The sequence below is a fragment of the Podarcis liolepis genome (genome assembly GCF_965112155.1).
Source record: "Podarcis liolepis genome assembly, chromosome: 4".
Classification (NCBI taxonomy): Eukaryota; Metazoa; Chordata; class Lepidosauria; order Squamata; family Lacertidae; genus Podarcis; species Podarcis liolepis.
Genome location: NC_139558.1, coordinates 81562912 through 81584886, shown reverse-complemented (window position 1 = coordinate 81584886; position 21975 = coordinate 81562912). Strand labels below are relative to the sequence as shown.

Sequence of the window (21975 nt, the reverse complement as noted above, 5' to 3'; positions counted from 1 at the left end):
CGGCCGTGGGCGCGTCGTGCAGCTGCTGCAGCACCTTGGCGCGAAGGTCGTCTCCCGGCACGTAGATGGCCCCTTTACGGATGAGCAATCCATCTCGTAGCTGGAAACCGTCGGCCGCAGCCGTGCCCCTTTGCACCTCTGCCATCTTTGCTTGCGCGAAGGAGTCATCCTGCAACGCTCGTCGCACCGCCTCCAGGTCCACGGTGGCCGCGGCGCACGCCCATACTGTTGGTGCGAAGATGTGCATGGCGGCCGCTGGCGTTGCGTCCTCCAGATACTGTGGCTTACGGGAGAGGGCGTCCGCCATGATGTTAGTGTCCCCCGGGACATACTCTATGCGGAAGTCGAAGTTCGCAAAAAACTCAGCCCAACGTATCTGCCTCTGGTTTAGGAACTGTGCCGTGCGCCAGTGCTCCAGATTCTTGTGGTCCGTGCAAACCTGCACCGTGTGCTTGGCGCCGATCAGGAAGTGCCTCCACGCTTTGAACGCTGCATGAATGGCCAGCAACTCCCTGTCCCAGATGGTGTAGTTCTGCTCGGACTTGCTGAGCTTCCTGGAGTAAAACGCTGCCGGTCGCCACACCCCCTGCTGGTCCTTTTGCAGCAGGACCGCCCCCACGGCTCTGTCCGAGGCGTCTGTCTCCACCCTCATCGGCCTGCTGGGGTTGACGTGAAGCAGCTGCTCTTCCGACGCGAAGAGACGCTTGAGTGCCTGAAAGGACTGCTCCGCCTCCTCTGTCCAAACGAACTTCTTTTTCTTGGAGCTAAGCGTGTCTGTGATGGCCGCTGTCTGCATAGCGAAGCCCTTGATAAACTTGCGATAGAAGTTCGCAAAGCCGACAAACCTCTGGACCTCCTTCCGGTTGCGTGGACTCTTCCAATCCAATACCGCGCGAACCTTGGCGCTGTCCATGGCGAGCCCCTTGTCAGACAACTTGTAGCCCAGAAAATCCACCTCCGTCACGTCAAATTGGCACTTCTCCAGCTTGGCGTAGAGCCTATGTTGCTTTAGTCTGGTCAGCACTTCCTTGACGTGTCTGTCATGCTCCTGCTGCGATTCCGAAAAGATCAGGATGTCATCTAAGAAACAGACGCACGTCTTGTAGAGAAGTCCCGCCAACACGTGATGCATGAAAGCTTGAAAAACGTGGGAGCCATTTTGCAATCCAAAGGGCATAACTCTGTATTCGTAGGTACCCAGTGGCGTGAACATGGCCGTCTTCCACTCATCTCCCTCCCGCATACGAATGAGGTTGTACGCCCCTCGCAGGTCTAACTTGGTGAACACTTTCCCCTTCCGCACCTTCGCCAGGAGGTCGTCGATTCGGGGCATGGGGAAGTCCGACGGCTTGGTCCCATTGTTTAAAATGCGATAGTCCACGACCAGTCTTTTTTGGGGCGTGTCTCGCTTTTTAACAAAGAATACTGGACTGCCCCCCGCTGCCTTGGACTCTCGGATGAAACCGCGCTCCAAATTATGATCTATGAACTGTTTGAGTTCCTGCAGCTCGTCCTCTGACATGGAATACAGTTTCCCCTTAGGCAGCGCCACCCCCGGCAGCAGGTCAATTTTGCAGTCATATGGTCTGTGAGGGGGCAGCCTGTCCGCCTCCTTCTCGCAGAAAACTTCCAAAAATTCTGCGTACTTGTGGGGAATCGCTTGCAGCGTGCCTAGCAGCAGCTGTGACTCCTCTTCCTCTCCTTCCTGCCGGGGCACGATGCAGTGTTCAGCACAAAAGGAAGAGCCGAAGATCAGCTGCCTCTGGTACCAAGCCAGCGTTGGGCTGTGCTTGTCCAGCCAACTCATTCCCAATACAATGGGCGTATCCGATAGTTGAGTGACATTGAAGCTGATGATTTCTTTGTGATTTCCAAGTCGCATCGCCATGGGCGGCGTCTGCTTCACCACTTGCCCCCCTAGCAACTCCCTGCCATCCACCGTGACAACCTGCAGGGGCAGTGTGGCCGGCAGCAACTGTATAGCGTGCGTGTCGACAAAGTCCTGCCCTATAAAGTCCGCGTTGCTGCCCGAGTCAACTGTGATGGGCACGTCAGTGGTGATTCCATTGGGCAGCTGGAGAGATGCGGTGAGCCTCACCACTGGTTTGGGCGGGAGGGGGTTCACGGACTGTAAAACCTCTGGGGACTGCGTCACTAACACGTCTGGCTGGGCCCCAGGGCCTCTTCCTCCAGCCAGACTGCGTCGTTTCCCTGCTGTGGTCCCCCTTGCTGCGTTGCTGCAGTCACCATTGCCGAGGCTGCAGTAAGCTTGTGGAGCCTCTGGGGACACTCTTTTGCCATATGCCCTGGCTCCTCACAGACGTAACACTTCCTGTTCCCTCTAGGAGGCTTCGCTTTCACTGCTGCCGGTGCTAGGGCTCTGGTTGCTGACTGAGCCCTTGCACCTCCAACCTCCATAGGTTCGGCTCCTCCTCCTGGCGGAGGCGTGGATTGCGCCCGCGCTGCTTCTCTGGGAAGGAAGGAGGGGCCCCTGGCTGGTTCGCGTCCTCCACGCCCTTCGTCCCTGCTCCACGGACGTTCTTTCAGCCTCACCCCCACTGCCAGTGCCCTCTGAACGACCTCCTGGGTGGTTCGGGGTCTCTCCCCCCTCGCGATCTCATCTTTAATCGAGTTGTGCAGCCCCTCCCAAAAGAGGTCTCTTACAGGAGCCGAATCTCTGTCCCATTCCAGGGCACTGACCAAGGCGAAAAAGCGGGCATGATACTGCCTGACGCTGGCCCTCCCTTGTCTCAGCCCATGCACCTCCTTCCGTGCAAGATCCACGTCAATACTTGATAAAAAACACCCATCCATCGCTTTAATAAAGGCATCTGCATTCTGGAGCGCCGGATCCTTATCTCTCCATAAATTGCGTAGCCATGCTTTAGCATCCCCATGCAAATGGGACATGATGAATCCCACTCTCTCTTGCTCATCTCTAAAGTCTTTATGCAGCAGTTGCAGTGCGCACAGTACGTCTGCTCTAAAGTTGGGATACTGTTGCAGGTTCCCATCGAAGTGAGAGACCAGCCCGCCTGTTCGTCTCGCCAACCCAATTCCCTCCTGCCGGGGTGTCTGCTTTGTCAGCACGTCTAACCTGACCTGGAGATCCCTGCAGGCGGCAGCTGCCTCCTCCTCTCTCTTCCTGGATGCGAGAGCCTCGGCATTCAGTTGTGCCACTGCTTTTCTGAGTTCCTCTATCTGCTGCTCAGCCGTCATGTCGTCTGCCGTTCGTGAGCTCGCTAGTAGGCACCTGTTTCTCTCCCCTCCTCGAGGCTGTAGATGCCCACAATCGAGAGACGGAGCTTACTGTCAGAGCTGCTTGAAGATCCTAGCTCACAGAGGATCACGCTAGCCAGCGATCATTAAGTAAAAGTCTTTATTGAATTACAGTTTCCATTCTCACGCTGCTGCGCGCAACTCTACGTCTAGTAGCTAGATCGGCGAAGCTCCGTCTGAGTCTCCGCCCCGTGTGCACCAACTTAATATCCTAGCCTTGCTCCACCTTTTCCGCCTGACTGTCCTCCTCTGGGTCCCTCTACCCCCCGGGGCTTCTTCCTTCCGGGATTCTTCTGACGCTGACCCGGACCCTCCTGCCTCCTTGCGCCGGGCTTTAGGACCTGGCTCCCTTTCGGGGCTGCTTACTGCGCCGCCTTCCTCTGCATTTGAACTTGGCGCGCGCGCCCAACCTTCCACTTTCCTCTTAACCGTTTCTTCGCTCCCCGATGGAGGTGTGGCCACTCCTGACTCATGCCCTCCCTCCTGTGGTGAGCTGCCAGCGCTTCCCCCCTGGCTCCCTTCCTCTTCCCTGCTTCCTGGCGGTGACGCTGGTCCCGATTTCCAGCTGCTCCCCCCTGAGTCCCCTCTGGCTCTATCTTCCTGGGGTGCCCCCCTAGACTCCCCCCTTGCCCTGGCCACTGGTGCTCCTTTCTGTGAATCCTCTGATTCACTGGAAAGACTGGGAGATCTCGGGTCGTCGTCATCACTCATCTTTTCTTCTGCCTCCTCCCCTTCGCTCTCTGTTTCCTCCCTTGCCCGTGCCTCTGCTCCTAAACCCCTGACACATGTCATATGTTCTCTTGCAAACACCTGCTACATTGTGTACTTGCAATGCCAACAGTTTTAATTTGGTCTGAATTCAAACCATATTCCAACAGCATGGCTGCCTCTGACAAGGCAAACTGCATGTGCATGCTCTGAATTGTTAGCTACTTATATGGTTTGGGTCGTTTCTAACTGAACACAAGAAATTCCTGGAAAATTGAATGGGTCTCTGGTGTGAACTAGAAGGGTGCCCCTGCATATCATGCAGAGCTATACCAACACAGTTTGCCTTCAGTTAACATTGGCCATTGATTCATATTTATTTAATAAGATTCCAAGAGTGCCTAGGGAATATCTCTTCACACAATACTGTGTAAACTCATCAATGCACAACAACAAATTCCACCAAAGTCTAAATTCCACCTGCTAAATTAGCAAAAATGTTTAAAACTTGTAATAAATGTTGGAAATGTAAAGAGAAAGAAGGAACATTTTTTCACATGTGGTGGGAATGTAAGAAAGTGAGGGTGTTTTGGGAGATGATACATAATGAGTTAAAGAAGATGTTGAAATATAATTTTGTAAAGAAACCAGAAGCCCTTCTTTTAGGAATAACAAGAAATGAAATAAATAGAAAGGATCATAAACTCTTTCAGTATGCAACAACTGCAGCAAGAATATTAATGGCCCAAAAATGGAAGCAGGAAGAACTACCGACTCTTGAAGAATGGAGAATGAAGTTAACGGACTATGCAGAACTGGATAAACTAACTGGAAAAATAAGATACCAACGAGATCACAAGTTCATTGAGGATTGGGGAAAATTTTTCTGAGTATTTGAAAAGTGTATGTGAGGAGCAAACAACGCTAGTGGGTTTTAAAGAAGCTTTGTGAAAGAATAAGGAATATTGCAAGAATGCAAATATGTTTGTAAAGGCGATATTAATTTTGGGAATGCGTAGATAATAAATTCAAATACGGATGATTGTCAGAGAAGCTGAGGGAAGTCCAAAAGAGAAAAATATGTTAATTGGGAATTGTTAATTGGAGATATTTGTGTAAAACTTAATAAAAATTTATTTTTAAAAAAAACAAATTCCACCAAAGTCTTGAATACTTATAGCTACATTATGCAAAGTGCTATGTGTGTAAGTATTCAGCAAATGGTGTGATTCCATCCTAACATGTTGCCTGTTGGTGTACTGTACATGATTGGTCCCTAGTCTTGCTTCTACCACATCCCTGTACTATGAAATGCCTTTGTGCCATGCCACATCCAGTAATGTTGATTGTTGTGGTTCAAGGACCCGATTCCCCCCAAAGTGGAATGAATACACAAGGACACGTGATATAAGGTTAATGGGCAAGAAAAGGCCACAACTTTATTGATTACAGCAAGTGAAAAGGTATTGGCTTAGGCATTGGATTACGTCAGCTGACTCCACCCCTCAAAGAGGGGTGAGTCTGAAACAAGGGGGGTTTATTCACCAGTAGGTGGAGCCTGTTGATGCTAATCCAACTATAGGCTCTCCCCTGATGTCACCGAGGGTCGTGCCATGGCCTCCTGCCAAGCAGGCATCGGACAAAATACACGACCGCCAGATTCCTTTAACGGAATACCCAAAAACTGAAGGCATAGGCGATGGCCACAACTAGCCCTTCGACACCACAACACATTATTCCAATGCCTAACCTACCCACCAATACCACGGAAGTTGTGACGATTGCTACGAGGTAGGCGGAAAAAACAAAAAGCCTAATGCCAAATGGAAAAATTCCTACCAGCCCCCCCCCCCCAGACAACCAGGGCGACCAACCTAAGGTCCATAGCAAGGCCAAGGAAAACTAAGACCCTGAGCTCAAAGGGAGTGGAGGGTGGGTGACTCGTGACAGGACGACGAAGAGTGACGCCGAGGAGGGGCTGGCGCCGCAGCATTTAGGCTGCTGAACACGCCCCCTCGGAGGCACCTGGTTGGGTGCCAGCCGATGGGCGTGGGCGCCAACAAGGTGAGTGGAAGGCAGGGGGCTAACGCCCCTGCTAGAGGTGGAGCTCGGGCTCCCGCCCACAACCACTCCCCTCTCTTCCAGGAGGAGAGTCTTTGTCAGCCTAATAGTACCAACCAATGGCGGTGCACCAGATATCTAGTTCTTGGTACAACAGTTATTGTTTTGCCCTATTCTAACTACTATTTTCTAGATGTGTGTTGTCAGGACATTAGGCTAGGAACCTAAACACACAAGAGGAATTCACCTAATGAGTCCTGTCAGCACAAGTCCTGTATGAGAGCTTTCACTTGTGCAATGGGTTTTTCTCACCCCACCCCTGGGGCCCCCTAAAATTTGCTTTGGATGCATTGGGGGAACCCCCAGAACACTGTGCTGGGGGGGGGGTCATTCTGTCTGACGAGCTTCAATGTTTGTGCTAACAGGACTTTCATTGTAGTGTGACACTGAATTCCACCCCTGTATTTCTATTTACATAAATGGGGCATGATGTCCATTAAATTTGTTTAAGAGTGAGACATTAGGTATATAAAAATTCAGTACACTATGGGGAAAAATCCACATTGATAGTTACACACACACACAAACTGTATACTGTATTTTATTATTGTTAGCAGCTTTGGGAGCCTAATGCAGAGTATATAAATAAATAATGATGAAATGCTTTTATTCATCCCACTAAGAACTATACAACATGCCAGAGTGTAAGTTCCCATCACAATAGACAATGTAAACATTGTAAGGTAAGAATAAATGAGTAGCATGTAGGCACATTTGATGGCTAAAGATAAACTTCTGAAATTACTGAAAGGGAATAAAATGTTTTTTGTAAGCCAGGTATTTTTCTGTCACTTGTCTCCTCCAAGTTCTAAGCAGACACAGCCCTTCTAGAATGTTTTTATTCACCTCATGGGACATCAAATCTATGCTCCAAAACTATATAGCATAAAGTAAATTGAAACAGAATTACTTTGTTTTCTAGGAAATTGCCTGATGTACAGATGATGTTGATGATGATAATAATGATAATCTGGTTTAAAAGTTAAAATTAAACAATGGTGCCTTTACCCCTTCAAAGCTTTGCTCTCTGCCAGCTATTTGTGTTGCAGTTACTTTCCTTTTCAGTTTTAACAGCTACATTGTCTTATTTTTTTCTCAAATAAGGGGCTTTCTTTGCCAAAAATGTCTACCTCTACCAGTTTAGCACAATTGCAATTATTTTATCAGCTAAAGAAAAGATCTGCTACCCAAGACTTGACTTACATTTCTATAGCTTATTTTTCACAGTTATTCCGTTTTCTTATTCTGCAAACAAGGAAGCCATGTAGAGAGGTTTGTCTATATGTGCCAGCAGGTCACAACTTTCTTTGACTGTGTTGTGTTTCTGGAGCGCTCTAGAAAAAACAAACATGACAGGTTGTTACGTAGACCATCAGCACAAATTATGTTCACATTTTCATTAGAATTCTTGCACGCTCTGGATTCATGTCTGGCTGCATATGTGACATAACTTGAATAGATATAGTCATATTTGAGTAATTGGTTTGAATTGCATTGTATATTGATTTGCTTCATCTTAGATATTGCCTTTCAAATTGCTGAACAGAAAAAAATGAATAATATGCAGGCCCATGCAGAAGGGAGCAGCCGGGTACACTTGCTGTGGGCCTCAGAGTTAAGCTGGCCAGGGGCCTACTGGACTTACACTGTCATGCCAAGAACAAGACTCCTACTCCATGCCTTGGACAAGCTCTGCTCAGGCCAGAGAATATGCATCACTGGAACTATTACAGCATTTCCCTTAGGTGATTGGAGAGTTTGACCTTAAATAAATGTATGTTTTTTGTATACTGAAATGTTACAAAAATAATTATTCATCTTCATGCAGACATGATTGCCCCTGAGTATTGAATATATGAACCTAAGGATATGTATTTTAATAAAGGGAACATATCCTAATATTTGTATCAACACATGGCCAGTTCTTATAGGTATCTGGCAGAATGGCCTTTACTGGAATATCCTGCTGCTGGTTCCATTTTGAATGATTCTGCTTTCCCAAACTGCCTGCATGTAAAACCAAAACAAGTCAAATTAATCATGAATAAGATATTGGTACCCTGCTCCTGTTCCAGCTGTCTTTCACCCCACCCCCAGCCATCTACCACCAGCTGATCTGTGGGAAGTATTATGACTTGCTCTCTCGCTCTCTCTCTGAATGTACATTGATGCTACTTATAAGCTACTTTGGAGGGATTTTGTATTTAGAAAGGCAGAATATACCGTATTTTTCGCTCTATAACACGCACCCGACCATAACACGCACGTAGTTTTTAGAGGAGGAAAATCCGTAGGCATGCCACCCATAGGCATTTCCTCCATAACACGCGCAGATATTTTCCCCTTACTTTCTAGGAGGAAAAAAGTGAGTGTTATGGTGCAAAAAATACGGTAAATAATTGCAATATATAAATAACTTTTGTCTCCTCTCTGATATGTGCAAAGGCCTGTGATCTTTATCTGCAGCCTAAAGCAGTGCAGTCTGGGGAATACCTATCTTGATTCTAGGGAATGCATTAGCTCTTAATGACCATGCAATGCTACTGCAATGTAGTGTTGTGTGACACCGTGCTCACAAGTGTTCGAAATAGTAGAGCAGCATATTTTTTTATTTACCCCTGCTTTAAGGAGAGCATCATACAAATACCAAATCAGTTAGCTCTTTGGGTAAATTAACTTCACATTTTCTATTAGTATGTATTCTCAGGGCTCATACCCCCCACCCCACCCCCAAATTCTGATTATAAATTAGTTGGTTATAACCTATGGATAGCTCAGTTGTAGAGCATGAGTCTCTTAATCTCAGGGTCATGAGTTCGAGCCCCACGTTGGGTGAAAAAATCCCAGCATCAAATTGTAGGGAGTTGGACTACATGACACTATTGGTCCCTTCCAACTATACATTTCTATGATACTGTCAGACCACCTTCTGAAACCTACCCTTGAACTATCAAAAAGTGATGCTTTCAACTCTAGCCCGTGAAAGGTATATCATAGCTCAGTAGTCTTCAGCTGTTTCAGAACACACCATTATGCCAAGCATGCACTGGGACACCCATTGCTTAATTTTTGCCATTTATTTGTATGATGGTAGTGCAGCTGTTGCTATCTACCTCAGATCAGGCCATGACCTTGTATTGGGTCCCATCCCACCAATGCCATAGCTGATGGTATTGAAAGTTGCTGAAACATTATCACACTTCCCTTCCCTTTCTCCCAATCTAGGTGAGCCACCAGGATGACCAAGACAATAGGTGTCACATCCTCTTGCCAGAAGCCAGACTGAACTGGCTCCAGATACAGTACTCAGCTTCACTCAGCAGTCTGAAACATTATTTGTGCTCTTTCCAGAAACTGCTTTCTTACTAGCCACATTGCATGGCATATTATTGACCAGAATATAAATTATTCCTTAGGAGTTGTTTTTTTAAGAAAAATAAAAAAGGTAGATGAAAATGGTCTATGATGTTATGGAATAGCATAAATGGAAAACATTTATTTCGTTAAGCTAGGTTAGGCAACATACTGCCAACTACATAGTAATCCCTTACTATCTAAAAAGGTTAAATAAAACATATATTTCAATTTTGATTATAAAATTAATTTGACCAGTTATTTTCCACATACTGAGGAAAAATAGAAGTGCCACAATGTCAAGCAAGTACATGTCATATTTAAAATATATTTTATTTCTCTGTTTTCTTCCTGCAAAAGACATGGCTGACAACAATATGCTTGGGCAGCTGCCTTATTCTGTCAAGGGACAAATTATCAATAACTGAGCACTGTGCTACACAAAGTGAACATTTTAAGCATTGTGATGTTTCGTGTGTTCACCCTGTCATTGTTGACAGATTGTATTGATTCTTTCTTGGGACCTTTGTATTGATTCTTCTTTTTAAAAAATTAACACACCTAGAAAAAAGTATTGAACTGGAATGTCTCACATACAACTCCTCCCCAATATGAAAATGAAATGCATACAGCAAACTAGAATAATACCACAGTGTCTACCTTAGTAATTATACCATTACATGAATGTTACTAGAAGTAATATATCAGTTACATATCATTTGATATTATGTATTTTATATCATACACCCCATTCAATCATCTCATTCAAGGCATGTAGACATTTTTGAAGAGCCCAGAAGGAAAAGTATTTTTTCCACAAGCTGATTCGGCACTAATCTCACCTTATCCACATCAATGTTCCCTTATTAATAATTGTGATACACTGATTCTGATGGGAGCTGTAAATAACGTATTTACTCAAATGTAATGTGCACCTTTTTTGGCCAAATTACATCACGAAAATTAGGGTGTGTAATTTGTGTAAATATGGTAATTTACTCTATTTTAACACCAGGTAAGTCTGTAACTGTTCTGATGATCCAGAAGAAATATTGTTTTATTGTTATTGTTAATTTATAAACCTGTATATATGCAGAATATATATATATTTGAATGAGAGATAAAGTAACCAAGCTCTGCTTAAGTCAGAGGCGTATGCATTAGTAAGCATATAAAGAACTGGGGCACAAATAAGTATAGACTTCAGGCTTCGATAGCCAACAAATCTGCCAAGCTGCTTACTTTTAATCAGGCATGACAGAGGCCTTAATACCTTTTATTGTAGTCATTCTGCTACCTGTCCATCTCCATCTCTATACCCTTCCCACCTGCCTTCTCTTTCACAAATCCCCAGTCCTTTGCCCTTTTACTAAGGTTTACAGTGATTAACTGATGGGCCGTGCGTACTGCCATCCACAACATTTATCCATTTGTGGCCGTTTGTGGGCTATCATTTGATTTTAAGAGAACTTAAATCACCATCACTATTAATATTATTATTTGATATATTTATTTAAACATTCTAAACTGTTACAAGTTCAACTGGCTGCTGATTTCCATACCTGTCCAAATCTTACTCACAAGATGTCTGACTTCCTTTCTTTGTAAAGGAGCCTGAAAAGTACTAAACAAAAGCCTCTGTTAACAGGCCTGGCTGCAAAGGACAAAACAAGAAGAAAGCAACCAAGGAAAGAGAGCTTTGACCACATTATTCAGGCACTGTTAGCTTTCACAATGCATGCACGATAGGGGCCTCCCTCGACTATTCTCTCCTTCTCTAACCAACATATCAGCCCCTCAGATACTCAAAGCCTGGGGTCCTGCTAGTTGCAACAATGCAAGCACCCATGACAGCAGTGCAAAATTAAACCCTTTGGTGCTCCAGTATGGTGCTTTTACGTTATATAGATGTGGAGAAACAGGAACATTCTGATCCTGAACATGGTTTACTGGGAAACAAATACAAATGATTTGAAGGGGAATCACTTCAGGTCGCCTTACCTCAGTGAGGATAGTATGGAGTTGGAAAAGGTTCAAAAAAGGGCAACCAGAATGATCATAGGGATGGAGCAACTCCCCTATGAGGAGTTGGGGCGTTTAGGTAAGAGGTGACATGGTAGAAATGTATGCAATTATGCATGACATGGAGAAAGTGGATAGAGAAAAGTTTTTCTCCCTCTCTCATAACACTAGAACTCGTGAACATATAATGAAACTGAATGTTGAAGGATTCAGGACAGATGAAAGAAAATGCTTATCCACACAGTGCGTAGTTAAACTGTGGAATTTGGTCCCACAGGAAGCAGTGTTGGTTACTACCTTGGATGGCTTTAAAAGGGGATTAGACAAATTATGAGGTAAAGTCTATCAGTGGTTACTAGCCATGATGGCTATCAGAGGCTGTATGCTTCTGAATACCAGTTGTCGGAAACTGTAGAAGGGGAGGTGCTTTTGTGCTCCAGTCCTGCTTGTGGGCCTCCCAGAGGCATCTGTTTGGCCACTGTAAGAACAGGATGAACTAGAGGGTTGGATTCTCTGTTGACTGCAATGTAATGTAGATGAGCAGAGAAGATGCCTTAAACTTTGAGGAGGCAGTCTAAGGCATTCATAATGCTGGAGGCAGATATTTCAACTGGTGCCCCCCATAGCAATAAAAACAAACCGATTCTATATTTGCCTTGCCCTGTATCCAGAAAAAAAATGTGTTTCCTGAAGTGAGGTGCTTCATTCTGTCTAAGGTTCTATAAATGGTATTGCATATTCTTTGGATTTTTAAAATTGGTTTTGCCACCTATGTGCAAGGTAAGCTGTTGTTTTACAGTTCTTAGGTTATGTTTTTGTTTTGATAACATACTGGGGATTTTTAGTCTGTTCATTGCAGCAGTGAAATGAAGCTACAGGGAACCAGGCAGAGGACCTTCTCGGTAGTGGCGCCCGCCTTTGGAATGCCCTCCCATCAGATGACAAGGAAATAAACAACTACCTGACTTTTAGAAGACGTCTGAAGGCAGCCCTGTTTAGGAAAGTTTTTAATGTTTGATGTTTTATTGTGTTTTAATTATTAATATTCTGTTGGGAGCTGCCCAGAGTGGCTGGGGAATAAATAATAAATTATTAATTAATTATTATTATTAAGCTTGAGCCCGGCTTCGGCTGGAGAGGGCGGGATATAAATAAAATTTTTTATTATTGCTATTACTACTACTACTACAATTCTACGGTTACTGAAGTGATTTTTGAAATATTACGTGACATATAACCCACACCCCAGCAGGGAGGCTACTACAGTGGCTCCCCACCCAGCAGGAAAATCCCCTAGCCCTGTCTGAGATGCTGGCTTTCATGGTCTAATCCCCTGACCCCTTTTAGACACAGGTACTGTATTTGACTTCACCTAATTCTAAAGGGCTGCTGCGTTTGAGGCCTTCGTGGCTTGTTCGACTGACTTCTCTCCCCCGAGGTCCTGCCCTGACGGCGCTCCTGACGGTCCTGAGTGAATAACGGAGGCTGGTGGGAGTCGTGAGGAGAAAGAGTCCTACAGGTTGTGTGTGTGAGGAAGACAAAACTTTAGCGGCTGTGGGGAAGCGATAATGTGCGGAAGGAAAGGAAGCGAAGCTTGTGAGAAGTCGGGATGGGCGAGAGCCCAGGGGAAGCCAATTCGGTTCAGCTGCCAGAACCGTAAAGCGAAGAGGAAAAGGGATAACGCAAACGCCGTTTGTGTGTGTGTGTGTTTTAAAGTAATCCCTGAGGGAGAAAGCAGCCCTTCTCTTTTCTGCCCCGCTCACTGGCTACTGAGAATGCCGATCAGTTCTGTTGCTCGGATACAAATCCTCCCTCCCTCCCGCGCTCGCTTTCTGCCCGCCTCCATCCTTAGCCTAGATAGGACCGAGTGGGCGGGGACTACTCCTCGACACGCTCGAGGGCGCCGAGGGGGAGGGGATTGAATGGCTCCCGAGCTGAGCCCGCTGCCTGGCCGCCGTTGCCGCCTGTGGGGAGTAGACTGGGAGCCCCGCGCCCGCTTGCTGTAGTCGAGCCAGATGGAATGTGGCGCGCGCGCGAGGTATGCCGCGGGGGCGGGGGCGAGGATTAGAACGCGAGAGGGGAAGCGCGCGCCCACCCAAAAGCCCTTATTTTGAGAAGAAGCGCCCGTTGGCGATGCGGTTGAGGGAAACCGTAGGGAAGAGAGGAAAGGCGGCGGGGTGGGGGCGGGAGAAGTGGTTTTAATTCGAAGCGTGTTGCTCCATGGCTTGGAAGCGGAGGCGGCCCGGCGTCTTCCCCCGCCCACCTTCCTTATCCATCTCATAATCCCGAAGAGTTTTGCGACTGGGGAGGTTTTAAAGCCAAATGGTCACTCGATGCTTCCCGCCCGGAGAGTGAGCGAGAGAGCGCCTTCATAATCCCCGGAGGCCCCCTTCACACACACACACATGCCCCGCCTCGCGTGGGTTTAGCGCCACTCGGAGCCCCTTCATGCGGTGTGAGGGGGACGAGGCTCGCCGACCCGGGTCAGACTGACATGAGCGGTATCTGTTTCTTGGGGCCAGCGAGTTGTGTCGCCTTGTCTTTCGGGACGGCTGCCCGCTTGATATATACGGCGTAACTCTCAGAAAGAGTTGAGACTCTCCTTCTCCCGCTCCCCTCCTTCCCAGACAAAGTGCTGGGAGGGGAGAGAGGGAGAGGCTGCGCCCCTCCCCTCACCCCATATACACATACATTAAGTCGCCCCCGGGGAATTCGTGACCCGCTTTGCTGGCTGCTGTCTCCATTCTGGAACAGGCGGTTGTTTAAAGGGAGAGATTTGCATCATTCTTCAGGCTGTCTTCCTCCCACTCCAGATCGAAGTTCCTTTATTTTGCTTTAAACCGGGCAAAGGGCTCGACCGCTCCATCTGGCTTAAGTGTGCAAATCTCTAGCCCTGAAAGCAGGTAAACCCACAATCGTTAAGATATTTAGTGTTGCTTTCTGTGGGTTTGTCTTTTCTTCTTTTAATACAACCAACCTCTAAAGAAATTTACTTAGGGCTTTGGTTTGTGTGAGATTAGGATCCTAGATAACGTTTTTAATTTTTTAAGAAATAGTTTGTGTGTGTTTATTGACTCGGTGTGTGTGTGTGTGTGTGTGTGTGAGAGAGAGAGAGAGAGAGAGAGAGATCCCCTAAGCTTTGAAATCTAGGTCCCCCTTTAGCTCCCCAAGAAGACTACACATAATTATGTTTTTAAAACTACTCTGTTCTTCCTTTTGTTGGGTGAGTGAGGGGTTGGTGGTTTTAGTTGCCTATTCTGCCTTTGTGCTGAGAAAATGGAGCAAGTGAAGGCTAGCTAGTGGTGAAGTAAAAAGTGAAGCAAAGTGTTCTCTAAAACTGTCAAAGTATGCAGAATGTTAAGATAACTTGCTATATCAGGATAAAATCCTGATTCACTAGAGAACAAATTTGTTTATGATACCCAGTTATCTGAGTGTGTGACTGGACAACCGTAGTTCACTTTTTTTGGAGGTACTATTAAAAACAGACCTATTTAGCAGGCACAAAGCATTCTGGGTCAATTCAGACATGATGCCAAACTATGGTTAGGTAAACTTAATTGGTTAAGCATGTCTGAATACAATCATGGTTTGCCAGCTGTTTGCCAGCCACCTTCAGAAACCATGGTTTGGAGTGGTTCACTATCCAAGATCTGTGCTAATGGATGTTTGATGCAATGTCTGAATTCAAAAACCATTATGACGATTGCTATATTTCCTAAGGCTGCTGAACCATAGAGATGGTAGTGAGTTTATGAAGCTATGATGGTGAGTGCTGGGTAAATGGACAGTGAAAGTAAGACAGTAGCTTTCAGCCATGGTTTGCTTTCTAAACTGGGTAGTGCAAAACATGTTTGGTCATCATGTTTGAACTGAGTCAGTGGATTTTTTTTTTTTTTTGGCAGTGTTGGATCACTGGGACTTTAACACTCAACATCTGTATTGCCTTCTCTACAATCATTTCAAACACCCGAAGCCAAGGGAATGGTTTACTATGGGGTATGTGCAAATCTACCAAAAGTAGATGCACCCTTCTACGATTTAAAAAGTGGCAAACAACTTTTAACACTTTTAATAGTTAACATATTAATACCTTGTATGCTCTCTCTTGCGCTCATCTGTTGCAGTTAGACTCCCATGGGATGTGTACATTTGATGCTGAAGTACTCCAAAACATAAGAAAAATAAATGCTAAGTGTATGTGCTTGCCCATTAGTATAAAAAACAGTATGTTGTAGCTGTTGGTGACATCAATAGCAGCGCACAGATTGATGGTAGAGCTAATGCATGAGCACTGTAGATGGATGAGTGCATCTCCCAAGGCACTGTAACAGATATGCCAACATGATCTGTGGCTGCTTTGACATAGTGAGACATTTCCTTTCAGCAGATTTTACTGTCCTCCTCATGTGTGCTCAAAGAAAAGTAGTTTGAAGTTGGTTAGTCAGCATTTTAGGAAGCTTGAGGAAAACCATACACAAAGCTATGAAGTAAGGAAGGTATTGATACTTCTGATTCCCCCCCCACCAAATCAGGAAAATGTCATAGAGATGCTGCCTTGATTTGATTAATAGATCTGTGTGAATAGATGCCTTGGCTATTAGGTGGAGTCCTTGTTTTGGGGAACAATGTGACCTACTCTCAGATAGAACCTGGAGCATTAATTCTAAATACAGTAGTAAAATTGGGGAGCAAATAGTAAAAGTTATTTTTTACTTGCTATGATTAGGAATAATCCTTTGTTAATCATTATGCATTCTTGGCTGTCTCCTGCCTCAGAAAAAATACTTTGGCAATTCCACCTGCCACTGAATGCAATGTGTTTTGACTATACACAATTTTGGCTTTACGCTGTATCCTGGAACGTAACCACTGCCTAAGTTGAGAATCGCCTGTACTGTACAAATTATTTGAACAAAGGTAGGGAATCATAAAGGCTGTTATCAGTGTTATATGTTCTTGGTTTGTTTAACAAACCCTGATTCAAGAGATCTTAATTCTTTGGCTGCGGTAGTAAGAAGGTAAAATATGCAGAATATCATAGAAACTAGTTTCTATACTGTGATGTCAGCTTTGTTAGACTGTTGCCGTATGCTAAGTAAACCAGCTAATGTCTAAGGCTGCAGTTCTAAACCCATTTACCAGGGAGTAATTCCCATTGAACTGAATGGGTTTTACTTCTGAGTAGATATATATAGGCATGCAGTATAATAAATGTGCACCACTTGTCTTAAGGTCAGTGACACAAGCTATCTGGAAAGTTTTGAATTGGAATACAGTCATACCTCAGGTTACAGACGCTTCAGGTTGCGTTTTTTTGGGTTATGGACCGCCAAAACCCGGAATTACCGGAACGGGTTACTTCCAGGTTTTGGCGGTCGCACATGTGCAGAAGCACTAAATCGCGCTTTGCGCATACACAGAAGTGCCAAATCGCAACCTGCGCGTGCACAGACACGCCATTGCGGGTTGCGAACATGCATCCCGCATGGATCACGTTCGCAATCCAAGCGTCCACTGTATGTAGTCAACAAAACTAAAAAAGTATGTTTTGTTAATCTTGTGTTTATCTGAAAAGTTTTTGTTACTGCAAAAAACAACAACTGAAACATCATTAGGGGGAAAGTTAGGGGAAAGAGTGTGGATGAAATGTAATATTCAACGTGTTATTAGAATACTAGTAAATATATTTATATACCAACTGAATAGAATGTACTTTTTACATTGAGGTCACTGATGTTGTGCCCTCAAGGTGTTTTGAGCTACAACTCCCTTCAGCCCCAGCCAGTTATACCAATTGTCAGGGATGCTGGGAGTTGTAGTCCAAAACATTTGGAAGGCTCTATGTTGGCTCCCTCTGCTTTACATTATACACATACATATACATATACATATGCATATGCATATACATATACATACAGTACACTCCTACATCACTCCTCCAAGCTCAGTGGAATTTGGTTCCTAGTAAGTGTGCTTAATTCTTCAGCCTCAGAAAGTGGTCAACACTTTTAGCATACTAATTTTAGCATGCCTAAAGAGCTTTATGCATAAATATATGTGCTTCCTAGGAATAGTCACCTGAACAAAAAGAGTTTAGATCTGTCTGGCATTTTATCTATTCCTGTTGTTCAGTTCAACTTGCATTGTTTTCCTGTTTTAACTGCATTAATGGTTTATTGTTATGTGAATGTGTCTTTGGCTTGTGCCCCCCCCTTCCTTAGACGCAGCTGTGCGAAGGAGATCGGAAGTTTTTCCTTCTGTTCTCAGTTAACAACATTTTACTATTAGTTATAAACGTGGACAAACTGTGATTAATTTTAACTATGGAAGCAAGTTCAGGAACTATGATTTGAACTTGGTTTGTTTTAGTAAGCCACAGTAGTAACATCAATTTGTTCAAGTTCAGATAATCATCTCTCCCCCATGCCTGATGTTGTTGTTTTTTTAAAACCCATTAATGTGTAGTTAAGCTGTTAGAAGAATCACAAAGCTTTTCCTATGGCCACCTAATACGACATCTTTGAAAGAATGCGAGCAGTCATCAGTGGCAAGGGTAATTGTTTTAACTTTTGTCTGCTTAGATACCCAAACCTGCTCGAGAACAGATTTGGATGGCAGGTTCAGCAGCACTGATAGCGTGAACACAAAGTGGAATATGAAATAGCAAAAGGAATATGTTTCAGGGCATGGTCAGAATGCATGCAAAGCAATAACAGTACTGGAGCAAAACAGTTTTGGTCCTTATCAGTGCTTTGTTAAGTGCACATTCCAGCCAGGCAAAAATACTTAAGGAGTGTATGAAACAGGGGTGGGGCCTTGGAAGAGGATGTGGCTGAGGAGAGGGTGGGACCTGAGGAGAATCCAGTGGGCCAGATAATGAGGACTGTATCACATAAGGTTGCTTTTTTTTAGGAAGACTCCAAAAATTGTTGAGTTTTTTTAAGGAAACCATCAAAATGGTTGAGATTTTTTGAGCTGTGATTTCAGTTGCTTTTACCATCACATTTTCATACATTTTTACATCTGAAAACCATGACATGTCAGGAATTTTTCTGACGTATGGTGAGCCTAGTATCATCACATTTGGCCCCCAGGCCTGAGGTTCCCACCACTTCTGTACATGCTTGTCTGGGATTAAGTCCCACTGAATTTAGTGAAATTACTTCTGAATAGATTACACTGTTTCTCTGCCTTATAGTCCACAAAATATTGTGCCATAAGAAATTTTTTAAGTCTTATGGTGCTTTGTTGGAGCAAAAGCAAGCATACATAGGTACTCCACTGAAAATTGATTTGCCTTACCTCTCTTGGCTTATGTTTTTAGAATTTGGCAACATCTGTTTCAGTGAGTGGTAATTAAACAGGTGTTGGAATACTTTTTTATGATGCTGAATTTCCAAAAAATTATTTATTTATTTATTTATATTTTTATACCTCCTTCCCACCTTTTTCTGCAATGAGCTTATCTAATCTCCCCTTTCTCATCTAATCCCCCACAACAACCCTGTGAAGTAGGTTTTGCTGAGAGGCAGTGGCTGGCTTGAGGTCACCCAGTGAGCTTCATGGCTTAGTGGGGATTTAAACCCTGGTCTCTCAGGTCCTAGTATAATAATACCTTTATTGAATTCTCCTCTTTTGTATACAAGGACATCTCTTTCAACTTTCCAGAGGTGTTTGAATACTTTTTGAAGCCTTTATAGATTTCATATCTCGGTGGATATGAATTAAAATAATGGAGCTATTCATAATAATAAATTATTTGTTATGTTAAATTGATTTGTCCCCATTTATTTTTGTGGAAAGAGATGCACAGTTCTCATTCATCTCTTCTCACCCTTTAAAATATATCCAGTATAACCTCATATTGTTTCTATATTCATGAAGTATGATGGGAATGTGAGGCAGAGTATTCTTTGTGTCTTTTTTTTTCTTTTTCAGCATTGCGACCCTAAAGTTCTGTGTGCATTGTTGGTAGTAGATAAATAATCATAATAATTAAACATACAGCTTCTATTCATTTGTGGGACAGTCTCTATTCAAAGTCCTTATGGTTCTCGTGCTTGGTTCTTTTCCATAATTAACTGAAAGAACTTGGACAAAATGCCCATACTACTGAATAGCCTTTGTGCATATTTGGCTACATGCTAGCTTCACAATTTGTCTTAAGCATGGCCTGCATACAAATAGATCCTTTTGAATACTGCCTTCTGTATTGATTGGGAAGTTCTGCTTTGTGGAAGTGTGAAGTGACACTACACTTTTGAAATACTCTACCAATAACAGTAGAAAATATCACTGACTTTAGGAACCCACAGACTTAACAAATGTACTCTAATATAAAAATATAGTGTTGCAGTATGGTTACCAGATTTTTTTTCACTGAATCCGGGGATACTTTCAACTTCAATAGATTTTGCATGGGGACTGATCTGTAAATCCAGGGACTGTCCCCGGGAAACGGGGACGTCAGGTAACCTTATGCTACAGTGCTCATAGTGTTGCTTCCCTTAAACTGGCAGTTTTTCTTTATAACTGATGGATAAAACCTGTAAATATCTACACAGTGCCCTGATACCTCATTAATAATGGCTTATGATATGTGCATGGTTGTTGCTTCTTATCAATCTAGAACTGACAATCATTTAGTTCTATATTGTTGATTAACATCAAATATTAAATACTGTGCTATAGCAACAAAAGTGAAAAATGTGTATGTAAAAGTACTTTACTACACTTTAGTCACTTTTGTAACTCTCTCCCTATTGATTTGTGTCTTGAGCGTTGGTGGCAATCATGGCTAACATTTCTCTGTAACCTTGATAATATTGATTAATCTTGCATCCTTATATTGCTCTTAATTGAGTTAACACTTATGCACCTTCATCCATAATGGAAATCTTTGAAAAGACTGAGTTGCAAAACATTTGGCCCTGAAAAATGCTTATGCATTAGCTTTGAAACGTGATCTTAGGAGTTAGGCTAATACGAATACTAGCAGTGAAGACCAAACAAATGAATGAATACTATCCAATATTTAGTAAATAAAAGATTGTGACTTCTATTAATAAGCTAGCAAATCATTCTTTTTTATATAAAAAAAGCTCTTTAAAAAAGTTTTAAGTTGCAAAGTAGATTTAATATTTGATGCTTAAAATATTAAAAAATGATCTATCCAGTTTCTTTGCAGGCAGTTGAGTAAGGAGGACACAGAATACAAATAATATGTTCAATAATGTTCAATTTCCTTGTTGAGTCATGTGCATAGTTTCTACTCTTCAGTTTTACAGTAGTTTATGGTAGCATGTAAGTAACAAAGAGCGGCACCTCTGTTAAAAAAGAGAACTTTTTTTCCAATTGTTCCTTAGTAGTGAGGGAGAGGGAAATCTGGGCATGTTTACTATGCAGTCCTGCTACTTTCTTTCAGGAACCAAAATGTACCTTCTCTCTCCTCTGAGAGTAGATTGTATTGATTCTGCATCAGGATGTGTAGTTTCAATGCATTAGTGGCTGAGTTGTCTGTTGTCTGTTCTCTTTTTGATTGTGGTTTTCTCCCCCACCCCATTTATTTTGCCCTTTCAAGCCACCTTCTCCCATACAAAAAGCAGTTATGCACCAACAGGACCTCCCTTTCGTTATGGACTGTTTGAAAGATCTTTAGTTTCTTAAGTTGCATTTTTTTAAAAAAGAATTGTTTCTTCTTTGTATGAATTTATGTGGTCTTGAACTGAAAGGATTCAAAACATTACTGTTACATGTACACATTCCATTTGACATCAGCCAGCAATATACATACTTCATGCAATTGCAAATTATTGTTCTTGGAGCAAAGTTCAGTGTGCATTTTCTTTTAAAAACAGTGGTTGTTGGGAGCATCAATATTGTCTGCCAAAACCATTGCATTTTTGTCATGTGAGAAATTTTCTCTTCAAAACATGTTGCAGCCAAGTGTTTTGCAAGCACAACTTGAATTTAGAAACAGAATATAGCCCTTGTCTATCTTCTAGAGAGAATAAATCAAACCATGAAACATTTTGTTGCTGTGTCAGGGGATCCAGGAACAGTGACCTTTGTATTTGGAGCTGTAGATGCTCAGAATTCCCATTGTCAGCATCTTTGACTGGAAAGCAATAAAAGGCTTATGATATCCACATAGAATATAAATAGCAGAAGACTAAACTTCTGTCCATACTTTGCCAATGGACCAGTAACACACTGTTTTTTTGGGGTCTTTGCAGTTGCACGTATGGATTTGAGCCTTTGTTGACCAAAGGCTAGCCTTTCTGAATAGTTCTAGAACTTAGCTGATTTCCTCTCCTTGTTGGTGAACTTTGTTGCTAATTTTGTGACTTAAGCCAGCACCTTCTTGCTCAGACCATGTCATAAGGATTGCAGTTAAGAACTCCCTACTCCAACATTTCTCTGCCACTGGCCGTGATGGATGCAGAGACTGGGATGTGTTATCTGTCTTCCTTCCATATATAGAAGGAT

At 43.6% G+C, this 21975-nt stretch overlaps 1 protein-coding gene across 4 annotated transcripts in view; it reads left to right on the top strand.

Annotated features, from left to right (window-relative positions):
* Positions 1-13333: 13333 nt before the first annotated feature.
* WASF3 (WASP family member 3) overlaps positions 13334-21975 on the top strand; it is a 32916-nt gene continuing 24274 nt past the window's right edge. Inside the window, exon 1 of one of the 4 annotated variants that reach the window (XM_083498930.1) lies at positions 13334-13522. The gene's annotated coding sequence lies outside the window, so the exon portion shown is untranslated. Of the gene's footprint in view, positions 13523-13555; positions 14388-21975 lie in introns of those variants that run through there. The other 3 variants (XM_083498932.1, XM_083498929.1, XM_083498931.1) reach the window with 3 other exon arrangements.